The sequence below is a fragment of the Charadrius vociferus genome, unplaced genomic scaffold, assembly GCF_000708025.1.
Source record: "Charadrius vociferus isolate BGI_N301 unplaced genomic scaffold, ASM70802v2 scaffold278, whole genome shotgun sequence".
Taxonomy (NCBI): Eukaryota; Metazoa; Chordata; class Aves; order Charadriiformes; family Charadriidae; genus Charadrius; species Charadrius vociferus.
The window spans coordinates 60,194-74,774 of record NW_009649705.1 but is presented as its reverse complement, the minus strand read 5'-3'; the positions used below and the strand labels follow the sequence as shown (position 1 = coordinate 74,774).

Below are 14,581 nucleotides of genomic sequence, written 5' to 3'. Positions count from 1 at the left end.
CTCTTACTGTTGAGATACCAAAGAGGTGAGACACGGGTGTCAATGCTAGCACGCTTCTTATCAGCCAAGACTGTCTGACAAACCAGTGGTGTTACTGGCTGGCTCGTAAGCTTGGCGGGCTGCCTGTTGTAGACTGCAGAATCTCTGAAGATTAAGTGTTTAACCTCAGGTAAATTCCACAAGATGTTTAGGATTTTGCCAGCCTCTAGTTTAGATAGATCTCCTCTGTCCAATACTGAAGGACTGCTATACTTGGTCAAGCAGTGAGTATTTGTACCATAATCTAGTGAGTGAAAATGAATAAAAGAGATACCAGGTATTCCACAACAGGTTGGATATTTTTACTTTGTCTGCCTGTGCTTTAAAGAAAAAATCCAAGAGCTTAAACTTGTTTGGAAGGAATTGGTGGCAGAGGACACACTGGGTGCTGTGACCACGTCTAACCATCAAAGCAGTTCTCAGAAATTGTCCCTTGAGGGCTTGGCAGAGGGCAGATTGCCCTCCACACTCCAGGGACAGTATACGTCCTAACTAAGTCTGTGTTTCTGGATGTTTGTGGAGGCTCAGAGTTTGGGCTAGACAACAGCAATCGAATCTTAAGGTGAAGATCACTTGGAAAACACAAGCTACTGTGTCTTCCTTTGTGCTGCTCCTGTTATGTGCCCAAGTTTGACTAGGATCTGGATCAAGCCTAGCTAAAAGTTGAGAAACTTTCTAGTTGTCTTGAGCAATCTTATGAAAGCTGCTTAGGCTGGGCCACCAAGAGGTCCCTTGGTTCTAAGTAAATGATTTTTTGGGTCTTTTACTGAAAAGCCCCATATCTCACTGTAGAAATACCGAGTGGGATGTAACCACTAATTGATGCGTGGTTCTGCCGTTTGAAGACTCCAGAACCTGTCTTGGTTTTCCAAATGTCTGCTGTAGAGTTACACTAGTTTCCAAGATTTTAGTTTCATGCTTTTAAGATTGAATACACTCAGGAAGTTAACAAGGCAAATCAGTATGGAAGATTTAAACCGCTTCCTTTTTTGTGTGTATGCATTGATAAAACAAGTTACTTCATTATTCAACTACAGTAGTAATATTTGGATCTCCATATATGAAACCGTGTAAAACCCCTCCCCCCACCCCAGAAGCAGACTTTAAAATAAAATCCCTTTTCCACCATTTTGATGATGACCTACCATTTGGATACTTTTAATCCTCAATCTGTATAAAAGTTATGTCTTGCATTAAATCCTTTTTGTTTTTTTTCCCCTGTGGATTTTGGAAGTAATCCTCTGTGTGCCATACAGCTTGTTCTTCAAATTGCTTGCGTACAAGCTCCTCATTTCTAGGAGTCCTGTTTAGAAAATTTTCAATTATTGATTTTAAACGAAATTCAGCTGGATATGCATTTCTAACCAGAAGTCAGTGTTATACATTCAGCATCTCTAAAATCTTACCCTGTTGAAGTAGTTTCTGTAATTTAGTCAGTGATTATGAGTCAAATGAGGCACTTGGCAGAGGAGTCAGTGATATAGTTGGTAATGAGTAAGAATCTTTTTATAATGCCTTCGTTGGGATTTCTTTCCTCTTGATGATTTTATGGGAAGGAAAGAATCCATTCAAAAGGGAGTGCATATACTCACTGTTATGCCAGGAGATAGATATTGCTGGACTGTTAATGGTGTACTGAAATTATTTTCCTTTCTAGACCTCATGTTGCATGATCTGCAATATTTTTTTCATCATAACTGTGTATCTCAAATGTAGAACATATAGTGAGAGAGTCCAGCATTTCTTTGCTGGCTTATCCTGGGTCTATTTTAAATATTTTACTTTAAAAACAAACAAAACCATAAACCCAAAACAAAAATCTGATTTAAAAAAAAGATATAAAACTTCTTGACATTGGCCATATCTTGATGTCTTTATTTAACCATGTAAGGATTTATACTAACCCCTGGAATATACGTCAGGATAGCTGATCTCATTTCACCGTGAAAACTGTGCAAGAGTCTCATCCTCACGGTTCAGGTGGTAATTCTCGGCTTCCTTCCCATCCCTGTATAGGTCATGCATATTGCTGACCTGAGTGGAGAGTTCTTTCATCGCAGGATGGATTCAGTGATCCCGTTTATGTAGTGCAGCGCTACAGATGCTTTGTTGATGTAACCGATGGAAGCGGTGAACTGCAGTGTGTGGACAGGAAGGAGTAGCTAATGTGGGGAACTGAGAGCCTCATGAGGTGCCTCCGCTGCTGCTGCTGATGTAATGTGCAAATATATCCTCAGCCACACTGATAGTACTAGAGGATTTGAGCTCTATATAAAGTTCCACTCACCTTGTACTAGGCTAGTGCTCTCTGACATCTGTTTTGTAGTGTTGTTCAATCTAGGGCTAATTGCTCTAAAGCAGATTTGCAGTTTCTTGAACCACAGGTATACTTGAATAAATCGCTGTTGGTTCGAATCACTTAGGTTAATAGGATCCTGTCTGATGTAATTTTAGTCAGGACTGTGAAGCTGCGTTTGGAAGGTGCCTTCTTCCCCATATACCCTGCCTGTCCTGGTGATAAGATAAGGAGAGCTCTGAGTATGAATGGCCTATATGTATCTGAGCCTTTTATAATGTGTAACTTCAGAGCAGGCCCTTCTGTAAGCATGTAAACACTTAAGTGAGGACCAAGGCATTGGCCAACTGGTAGATCTTGGCAGGAAGCTAACTAGAGTGGAATATTATGTTTGGAATAGGTGGCCACTGCACCAATGCTTACTGGAATTGAGGTGGGGCCACTGTGATGTTAAAGTTCTGGTATTTTGAGGGAGGATGAAGGAAACTTAGAGTGGTGACAGTGAACAAGTGGTGTTGTCTAGGACACTGACGTCTTGCCTTTGAGAAAAATCTGTGTGGGGTGACTTTAACAGTGTCTTGCTCTTCTAGATAATTTTGCTTTGTTATAAATCCCGTTTTACAAAAGTGTCCTTGAAATAAAAGTTTATCTCTCTTGAAACTTTTTGTCTACAATGTCTAATCAAGTTCCATCAAGGAATGTATAGCAGCAGCCTTTAAAAATATGGCTGTAGTATTAGCCTCTTAGAATCAAATGATCTAGCTTAGAGATCATCTTTGAACAGTTCTTGCAGAAAGGGCAGCTATGTCTTAACCACAAAAACTTTATAAAAAATTAGTTTATGACTAAATAGTCATCTATAAGGCAGAATATTCTCTTGATGCTAGGATCTGTAATATTTTTAATGGAAATATCTCAATACTTGATTTTTGTAAGAGATTCTCGCTGCTTTTTTTTTAGTGTTTGTTTTGGTTTAGTGGGTTTGTGTTTAGTAATATTTAAGTTACTGTGAAGTGTATAAGAGGGACTCAAATCTGTTGCTTTATTATGCTTTACTATAGGCCATTACCTTATATTTTTCTATCCCCACAGTCTTTAGGTGGGTAAGTGTTACCTTCTCTGCAGATATTTCTAGTTTAAATAAAATGGGCATTGGTTATAAAATAAGACAAGCTATTTTCTTACCTTGAAAAAAAATTTAAGCTGTAATATGAAATAGCGTTTAGCTCAAAACAGCTAAAAGTATGTCTAGATTCTATTCATGCATGTTTTAGTAAGTTTTTAACCCATTACTGAAACGGATTTTTCAATACATATCTTTAATTATTCTGTTATTGAAAAGTTAACTTGAAATTTGTCTTTCTTTGCAGGTAAAGCCACCTAAGTGTGCTAGCAAGTTACAGAACATCTGTCTTCTCAAACGTGTAAACAGAAAGGATATTCTGTACGCCCTTGTTTTTTAAATGGTAAGTTGTTCAAGGGAGCTCTTGCTGAACGTACCTTGTCATTTACTTTTGCATTTGTGTGAATTGGTTACAAATAGCTTTGAAAAATGTGGTAAGTCCGTAAACTGAAGACCGATGATGGTTTGGAAACTGTCCAGGAGATTTTGCGTTAGCATTGGGAAGGAGGTTTATATTTTTGTGATGTTGAAGCTATGCTATATTAGGCCTTGAAACAAACGTCAAAAGCACTGCTGGCCCAGGAGACTAGCGTAATTTAAACACTAATCTTATTGTGTAGAAAACAGAAATAAATTTACTTTATTCATGGATGTTCATGAGATATTGGATTTCTAAATTTGCATCTGTTAATTACTTTTACCCTGTATAATCTGTACTTTGCTGATGTGTCGTCTTAGCGATTTAAACTAAATCTGCTGAGGTTAAATGTTTGACAAAGTACAACGGATAATAAACGATTTATATTTATTGATATTAAACTAGCTTTGTGGGGAAAAATCCCCCTGCCCCTCAATCTGTCTTCGCTGCAACATGCACACCACAGACTTAGATGAGGAATATCTGTTGTGTTGGTGGAAGAGCATGAAAACAACTGTGTTGCACTTCCTTCACTGTGCAGTGTTCAGATGTGGGCTACACTGGGTGGTGCTAATGAAGGGCTACTGTCAAAGTGGAGACAATTTTGTTAAAATCTAAGTGATTGTTGATTTTTCTTTTTTTAGGGGGCTGCAGCTTGTCTGCTTCTGCAGTGGGAAAGAGAAACCTTTTGAGCAGAAGAAGCTGGAGAGCAGGTTTGTTGTTCTTCCTTCTGGAAGCATGAGGCGGTTAGAAGTAGTATTAACTACTTGTAGGAGAGATTGCTTTCATTCTGTATCGCACACCACAGTGCTGCCTTTGGCAGAAACCGCAGCCAGCCTTGCTTCAAGGTCTCTGAAAAAAGCAAAGTATGCAGCAATGCTTTAGGATGCTGTTGTTGACTTTGCCTATGTCCTAAAGCTGACGCTGGCTATGATGCTTTGGCACACTTTGTCTGTTCAGCTGAAATTCACATATGCTTATTTTAATTTTGAATTCTGATTATATGTGTGATCATATTCAAGATGCTTAACAGTACATATGTTGTGAAAGAGATTGTACCTTAAATTAGGAAAAACCCAAAGGAGTTCTGGAAAACTCTGCTATATACGCGTGCATTCACAGTCTCAAGTAAGAAGCTATTGTGAGGGATGAAGGGATGAGAAAGCAGTTTGGTGCACACAGAAATATGAAAGATATGGCAACAGAACTTGGAAGGAGAAGGATGAAAGCAAACCCATTCTTTCCCCTGCCAGCCTCTCCCACCATTCATATTACATGGCAAGGTAACTTGATGGTTATATACTGAAATTGTTTAGAAAAATGGTCACTTGTAAATTTCAAAGGTGGAGGAAGTGTTTCAGGGAAAGTAAATAATCTGCAAACAATTTGGTAAACCAAATGGACATATCAAAGACTGAAAATACGCTTCACTACTAGATTATTGGATGAGTATATTCTTATTCTTTAATGAAACAGTGAGATTTAATCCTCTTTTTAGTGTCCTCAGGTGTCCTGTTGACACACAGGTTTGCATACACATAAATGTGTGTGCACTAAGGTGTCTCCAGTAGCTAATGCATACTTATGGTCACTCCAGCAGCTGACTTCAAGACCCCCGATCTCTCCAGTATCTGACCCCCAGACTTATAGTCTCTCTAGTTGCTAGCTTTGCAGACCTCTTCTGCTCTTGGGATTAAAAAGTCACTGCTGTCATGTTTTAACTTCCAGTGTTCCTTTTTTTTTTTTTTTTTTTAAGTATTATAACCTTAACAATTGTTACAGCACTGTTGTATTTCAGTTGCATTTCATGCTGCACGGAAACATCATTGCTTGCTTTTATTCATGGGAGGTTGTAGAGATTAGTTGTTACAGGACTAAGAACCTAGGCTGTATTCATAAAACTTCAAAAATTATGACATATTTGCTGTTCATACTCAGTGTAGCATTATCAAATATTTTCTATTTCTTTGTGCAGGTTAAGCACAACTTTCATGTAGACTTTAATTGAAATGTATCTAGTGTTTATAAGGCTGGAGTTTAATGTAGTTGAAGGGTGTTTAAATACAGAATGCTGAACGTACTTGAAAATAATCAGCCTTTGATTTTTTAAAAAAATATTAAAACCTAACTTCAGTAAACATAATAAATTCTAATTTTTGGTTGAACACTCATCATTCATATATCACAGACTTTCTAATAGGACATACAATTTGGAAACTCTACCAGGTTGATAAAATGACAAACTTGTTTTTTAAAATAATGATTGATTTCTACAGAAATGTAATATTTTTCTTTTTAAATTTCTGCCTCAAAGAATTTCACTTACAATTCATAATTAAAAATGTAAACGGCTTAATTTGCCTGTTTTGCGTGCATACTAAAGCATTTTCATTGTAAATCAAGTCATTCATTTTGTCACTTGGGTTATAATTGCGCCTTGTCTTTTTTTGCTTCTCTAGATTTCCTAGTGTGTTTTGCTAATCTAAACGCCCCCAAAAGTTGTCAAGTTGCTAAAAATAAAATACAGCTATTAGATGTTTGTGAAAGCCACCAATTAGTTAACATGCCATCCTGTGTTAAGAAGCATGCACTGACTTTTCTAAACTTCCATTGTAATCCTAGAACGCTACACTACAATAGTCTTTTCCCTAAAGACAGCAGGAAGGCAGTACCAAATACGGGGCTTGAAAAAGGACCCTGATGCTTAACAGCCCCAAATGTCAATTCACCAGACCAGCTGAAGAACTCTTCTCAAATTGCTTGTATGTGATGATGAGAACTACGTGTTTATAGTTGGGTATATAAAAATGTTGCATATTCACTTACATGTTTTGAAGAAAGGTGTTAAAATTATGTTTGTGATTGCTGTGTGGATAAGACGGTTCCAGTCTTTAGAAATAGTTCTATTGTGAAAGCAACTTAGGTATTTTTAGTCAGGGTTAAACTAAATTCATTTGCAAAGACTTTTGCCTGCGCTATCTGACTCTTCAGTCATGTGACCTATATCCTTTGTGGTTGGCAAATTATAGAATGATTTAGTAACTTAAAGTCTTGCTTTAAAACAAGCTGTTATGAAAAGTTTGCTCCAAATTTTCTTCAGAAGACTACACCTTGCATTTCCGCTGAAGGAAAGCAGCTTTTCAGAATAAGAGAGAATGAGTGCAAAAGGTAGGTTGCGTAGGAGAAAGAAGTAGTCTTCTGGAGAACGGCGGAAGGTTTTTGGACTACTCAGCCAGCCAAAAGCTAAAGATTGCTAATTACATAGCAGTAAGTATGGCAAAAGTAGGACAATGTTTCCCAAATGGTCTTCTGGGGGAAAAAAAACACTTATGAGAGAGGAGAGGGAGAAAGTATGCCAGAATCCTTGCATTACAAATGGTAAAGCCAAAATGAGGTGGAACTGGTTTTGGGAGAGAGTGACTTAAAACATGATAGAGAATTCTGATCGCAGATTCTCATCTTAAGAATTGTCATCTTTAGAATTCTCTTAAGAATTCTCATCTTAAGATTCTCATCTTCTCATCTCATGCGTTTACCATTGAGCTTTTCTTGTTTTCTGTCTGATTTTGATATTGGAACAGTTGGGCTCAACTCTTGCCTGTCTTGGGTTAAACTCTGTTCAGTCTGCATTTATTTGTTTTGCACTTGATTGCATGGACTTGAGGGACTTTATATTTTTTAAATTGCAGCCTGGCAAAATGGGTTTGATGTTAATACACAAGGAGGAGTAATTTGGTAAAACTGGCATCTGTGCAGTGAGAGCCGTTAGCATGCCCATCATGTTTTCCAAGATAGTGATATAAATGCATACAGAAATATTCTTCATTATCACTGTCTGAGACTGTGGGAAATTCAGTGCTACTTTAATACTGCAAATGAATGCAGTCATTGGCCTCTTTTATGAACTTTTTATGTGATTTGCATCATAGTAACTTCCCTTCTGAAATTATGCAGCTAGTGCATAGGGATCTGCTTGAAGATGAAGTTTAAATCTTGGTTGCCTGTGCAATGATTAACTAAATCAGTTTCTAAATTTAACTGATGTAGTTAAATTGCTTCTTGAACTGTGTCTAGATTAGTCTCTAATGGCTTGATTTTTTTTCTATACATGCAGCTTGTAGTCTCTGTAGATTACATTACTATTTTAAAGTGTATTTAAGAGCAATGCAAGTATTGATGGGTTTGTTACGTAATTTGGTGGGACGTATGGAATATCCATGTAACCACAGATAACTTTAAATGAAATTCTTTGAGAATCAGAGTCAACCTGTTTGTACGTTGTGTTCCTATGTCAGTCCACAAAAACTCTGGTCTCCAGTGCAGTTGCACAAGTTTTGATCAGTTTGATGTGATTCTCAAATAGCCTCAGGCAGGGTGCCAACAACCCCAGTTTTACCTCCTGGAGCCTCATCACAGAGATGGCAATAGCAGTCCTCTTTTTGCTCAGCAGCCAGCTGGTTACAGCCATAGTCAAGAAATCTGTTCCTCTTGGATTGTGAGATCTTGCGAGCTCAATGGCATTTAAACTAATAACTGCATTTCACAGGAGAGTATTTTGTCACCAGGATAACAGCATCAGTAGTGCTGGGATGGAGGCAAGTTTACAGTAAGCTCACATCAGAATTCTGCATCTTTCTTTGTTTCTGTTGTTTAAAGAAAAACAAAAACATCCTGGACATCAACATTCTAGGATTTAAATTTTTTTCCCATTGTTTTCACTTCAGCATGTTTAGGTTCAAAATCTACTTGCTGGTGTTAAGAATGAACATCTAGGAAATTTTGTTGTTCCAAATAATTTAATGACAGAAACGTTGAAAGTATTTGCTCCAATATGCAAAGTATTTTGAAGCAAACTCATGGCAAACTTGAGGACTAACCATTGTGGAACCAGAGTGGGGGAAAATAATCAAATTTTTTTTGAAATGGGTATTAAAATTAAGTTCAAACTGCTTTCTTCAAGTTCAGGAGAGATACAGTGATCATCAGGATCTAGGTGGTTACCCTTTCCTCTTTAACTTCATGAGTAAAAAAAGCATGTTTTATCAGTACTTACTGCGTTCATACATCCTTTCTTGAAAATAAAACATCAATTTGTAAAGCTTACTCATTTTTTATGTGGAGTTTGTATATTTATAGGATTGAACACTCTGCCCTTAAACTCTGTTCATCTGGTTGCAGCTACATAGCTTCTTTCTGCCTCAGCTATGCATTAAACCAGTTTAAAAATAGGTCTTAATGGCTTCATATACTTAAAAAAAAAAAAAAAAAAAAGGCACTAAAAATCTTTGTATGCAGCTGCCTGATCTGAAGCCTGCCAGCTTTTAGTTAACTGGGTACGTTTTCCCCATGATTTGGGGAGAAGCTGCATCTAGTCCCGAGGGTTTGTGGAAAGACTTGGCGTGTGTTCTGGGGCCTGTCTGTGGAGCTTTCTTATTCAAATAAGAACATAGTATTTGAATAAGATATTTTACCCTGAGGGTGGGAGGGAACTTTGGGAAGTCTGTGGGGAGTGGATAGGAAACAGGGAGGAACAACTACCCTACCCTATTCTTTTTGTTACTGGACTCTTTTTTGAGAGTAAGAAACAGTCTTTAGAATCTGTATATGACTAGGAAACAGTCCTAATAATAGAATCATAGACTGATTTGGATTGGAAGGGATCTTAAAGATCATCTAGTTCCAACCCATTTGCCTCAGGCAGGGACACGTTCCAGTAGACCAGGTTGCTTAAGGCCCCATCCAGCCTGGCCTTGAACACCTCCAGGGATGAGGCATCCACAACTTCTCTGGGCAACCTGTTCCAGTGCCTCACCACCCTAATGGTAAAGAATTTCTTCCTAATACGTAATCTGAATCTACCCTCTTTCAGTTTAAAACTGAAATGGGAAACAAGTAAAGAAATGGTCTGTTCTCTATGAATTGTAAGAATTAAGACTTTTTAAATCCAAAACATATATAAAATAGGTTCCTTTGATTTATTTTTTTTTTAATGGTTTGTGCTTGTTTTGATCTTAGTCTCTTAGAAAAGAAAAAAGGGACCTTCACCATTTACCAGGCGCTAAGAGCAACTGCTTTTCTTGAGATATGGTGGTACCTTTCATCAGATTGGTCACTTCTTCCTGAGAAGCAGATACCAATTTTTTGCTGAGTTTCTATCCACCTTCTTCTTTCAGAGCACTGTATATTTATTAAAAAATTACACTTTAATACTTTGTGCTTTTAAAATTAACTTGGTCTTAAATATTTTATGGTTATGATTTTTTCATTTTGTAAACAAACCACAGAAATCAATGTATACCAAGTTAGCATTCACAAAAAAAAATGGAAATGATGCAGGCATAAACTACTTCTGTGGCTAACAAGGTAAACAGAATTTGTATTGCATACGTGAGATGTCATGTAATACAGTCCTTGGAACACGATAGGTGCGTCTGTGAGCATGAAGAATAAACATATAAGAAATATCTATTTTCTTCAATAAGATTTTTGTAGGCCTTCTCATTTTGTTGGGATGCCTACGTGATTTTAGGAAGTGTGGCACCAGAGGGTGACAGAAAATTGCAACAGCTCTGAGCTCGTTAGTGTCATAGGTCTGTGTTCCTACCACTAAGGTGGACTAGGACTAGAGGGCATGACTTATGAGGAGCAGCTGAAGATACTAGGTTTGTTCAGCTTGGAGAAGAGGGTACTGAGGATGACCTCATCACTGTCTACAGCTTCCTGATGAGGGGGAGCGGAAAGGAAGGTGCTGACGTCTTCTCTCTGGTGTCTGGTGACAGAACACGAGGGGATGACTTAAAGCTGCATCAGGGGAAGTTCAGATTGGGTATTAGGAAAAATTTCTTCACTGAGCGGGTGGTCAAGCACTGGAACAAGCTCTGTAGGGATGTGATTGTGACCCCACGCCAGTTGGGGTTTGAGAAGCGTTTGGATGATGCTCTTGGGTATCTGGCTTAATTTTTATGTTCCCTTGTGGGAATCAGGAGTTGGACTTAATGAGTCTCATGGGTCCCTTGCAACTCAAGATATTGCATGATTCTGTGACTAGACTTAAATCCTCTTTCTGTGACAACATTGACACGATTTCTTGTAGAAAGCAACTATTAATCTTGCAGGTCTAGTTACCGCATTTTAGGTAATCCCTTCTGCTTAGCTTGCTATTCACCTATGCAATGAAATAATTGTAACTGGTCTTTTGAATGCCTCTATCCTGTTTCAGTATGAAATGGGAGGCTAGCTTGAATCACCATTTGGGTTTGTTTTTAATTTGTACTGAAGCAGACTGAGTGTTCTATCATTTATGTGGTCTCAGCTACGTGGGCAGTAATTCCATAAACTGCTTTGACTTCTTTCGTCTGGATTATGTTTCTGCTCTCTTCCAATCTGATTCCAGCCCTGGAAGCAGCTCAGCCAGGAGCAGCAGCAGCTATAACAGCAGAAATGTTGAAACAGGGAATGGGGAAAAGAATCTATTTAATTAAATCAAGGAGTGGTTGGCTTACAGCTGTCTTAAAAAGCACAACTGTAAGTGGAGTGGATCCTAAGGCAATAACTGGGTTTTCTTTCTGAGAAGGAAATATAACTCATCTTGTGGTTGAAGCATTTGTTGCTAAGTATTGGTGTGATCTAGGTCCAATTTCCAATCCTTCTATGGGCCTTGTGTGCAGGCCAGCAGCAAAGTAGCTTTGTGCCTCTCAACTGTATAATTGAGATGCTGCTTCTTGCCTTTCTAAAGTTTGGAGAGTAAATTTGATTTCTATGTGTACAGATACTATAGTAACACAGGTGTTACGCCACCTTACTTTCATAGGCTTTCTGATGCTATTTTGCAGTTGCAACCTTGCTAGGCTTAGGCAGTCTGTTCCTCCTTCGGTGGGTTTTAGTTGGCTGTATTGCCGGGAGTCTGGGATGTGGTTGACTGCCAGCTCGTGGGGAAGATGAGATCCTTCCCCAAGTGTTGAGTGGCTGAGTGCGTTATAGGGAAGGAGAGGGTAGGTGAAACTGTGGCTCTTGTGCATAGAGTGTCTTTATTTCCTTCTTTCCCATGGAGCCTTCGTTTGTAAATATTGGAGAGAGGCATAATTAAAAAACACGTCTCTCAGGTTTTTAGCCTTAAGATGATTGAGGTTTTTATTAACTGGTGTTTTTCTTTTTTGCTCTACCTCATCCTCATAAAAATAAACCAAAATAAACCCATTGTTTTTCAGCCTTTATGTAGTGAATTAAAACATGCTGAGACAGCAGGCATTTTAGGGTGCATTATGCTATGGGTTTGGTTTGGATCCAGGAGTATGTTTATGATGTGAATTCCCCAGTTGTGGAGTGTATGAAGTCTTTTCATTTCCGATGAGTGTAAAAACAAAAGAGCGTACCTGATGGTGTTCAGCATCTAATGGGCCATGGGACTGGTTGAGAGCTAGTTTAGAACAAATACTCCTGCTTCCCTACCAGAAAAAAAGTATACGATGCACCAACTACTCTGCTCAACAGGTCTCTCAGCTCCTATTGTACCACACTTGCTAATGTAGTCTTTAACCTTAGTTACTGTACTAAGTAACTAAGTGGAAAACTAAGTACACAAGTGGAAAACCACTGATGGATGGTGCTGCATTTTCTTGTGGGCTCCATGTATTTTGTTCAGTTCTGCTTTTATTATACTATGTAATACTGTTACACTACTTTTTCCTCCCAACTCACCCACACTTGGCGTTCACCCACACTTGGCATTGACTAAATTTGGCATTGACTAAAAGAGGAGAATTAGAGGTAACTGTAAATCATTCTGATACTTCCAAATGTTTAATGTTAGCTTTTTTTAAGTCTGTGAAATTTCAGAAGCTATGTTTACATTTTCAAGACGTATATACATACATGTCTTGAAGAAAGACAGTAAGACTCATGTTTACAAAAGGTTCCACAAAGGATATTTAAATACACTGATTTGAAATGCTGGAGAAAAGCAGACTTTAAAAATTATTCAGTATTATCATTGGTAACCTCTGCATCCCCAGTAATCTTAGCTAAGATTTGATGATTTTAGCTGGGGGAAAAAAAGTTGCCTAAGCTTCTTCTTAGTGATTGATTATACATGGTAAGAATGATTCCCCCCCTCCTTGAAGCTGGTTTCTGGTGCGCCTCTACCCTGCCAGCTCCATGGAGATCTGTTGATACAATGCCAGATTTCATGGAACACAGCTTTTCAGCCTTCAAGTCTTGAAAGGGGATTTTTAGAGAAGACTAACTGCTGTATTCTGTCTGAGACTCACTATGGTTTTATAGTAGCTGATTTGTCTCATAATGGGAGTTACTGTATGTGCAACGAGGAAATCTCTTTAATGCTGCAAATAAGGCTTTGTACGCCAGCATTACTGTATCAAAACATGTTGCTTTTACTAATGTCTGATGTTCATTTTAGGCTTGAAACAAACCAAACGACCCACCCCCCACAAAAAACCCCAACAAAACAAACCAATACAAACGAAAAAATTGAGACAAGGATTATACATTGAATTATTAGTGAGTTAATGGTGGGCAGAACTTTGACTTCTGAATTTGGGAGGCTTGTAAAAGGGAGGGTCTGTCACAAAAGAGCCAGAAACACCAAGGGAAAGTAATGTTTTATATATGGGGAGATGTAGCTGCTTTCAATCTTGATGTGCTTCGTATATTAATAGAATATTAACTATATCAAGTGTATTCAGATTTTTTTTTTTTTTTACTGCAGTTTTATTTCTCTTGGTAATATGTTCCTGGTGAAAGGTATAAATGGATATCTATCCATGTAACTTACCTTTTAAAAATGCTTTCGGTATCGATAAGGCCGGGAAAAGGGGTATGATCTATCTTGTTTTCTGCTGGACCCTGTGTTACTTGCTTGTGATTCAATTGTGAGGATAAAAGGAGCTCCTGTGCTGCTTATAACTGGATGTGCTGCTGTGTCATCTGTAACTATTACTACTTTGTTTTATGAACTGAAAAATTATGCATTGCTAATTTCTTGTGCATCAAACATGAATGGTTTCTGTGATTAACTTGACCATGTGGAAGAGAGAGAGGAAGGTTACCCGACAGAGAGAAATCACATCATTAATGTTCAGGTTACTGAACACTGGCAGTAGGAAAGATATGAAAAGCATCCCCGTTCTGGCAAAACCTCGTGTCAGAGCTCAGCCCTCCTTAGGCATCAAAGCGAAATAACCACAATACACAAAGCAGTAGAATAGCTGGTTGCATTAATGCTGGGGCTTAATAAGGCTGCTTGTGCCTGGTGGTGGGTGGTTTGTTTTGTGTGGTGTGGGTTTTTTTCTGTGTTGGTGGTTGTTGTTGTTGTATTTTTTGGTCTTGTGTGTGGGGTTTTTTTTTTTCCTCTTGCCTTGACTGTTGCACTCTCTCACTCAGTCTTTTTGTTCGTTTATGCACCACTCCTTGATCGCCTAGCACTTTGTGATACGCTGTAGTACGGTAGCCACCAGAAGCTGGACTTCATGGGAACAGATGGCACACTTGGCTCGGGATGAAAATAGTTGGGAATTTTTATATTGATTCACTTAGACTCAGATGTTGGATTCAAACACAAAATATTTTGCTCAGTTTTTCCTTACAATGCACCCAAAACAAATCTGTTTTCTTCCCCACGTAGACTAGCTGCCACTTCCAGATTTGTGATATATAGGTAAAGTGCAGTGTTGGTGGTAGCTTTCTACTC

General features: G+C 38.3%; 1 protein-coding gene across 1 annotated transcript in view; it reads left to right on the top strand.

Moving 5' to 3' along the window:
• The first annotated feature begins 2,059 nt into the window (after positions 1-2,059).
• The window catches only part of WASF3 (WAS protein family, member 3), a 52,387-nt gene continuing 39,865 nt past the window's right edge, over positions 2,060-14,581 (top strand). Inside the window, exons 1-2 of the mRNA XM_009890608.1 lie at positions 2,060-2,179; positions 3,706-3,801. The gene's annotated coding sequence lies outside the window, so the exon portion shown is untranslated. The remainder of the gene's footprint in view (positions 2,180-3,705; positions 3,802-14,581) is intronic.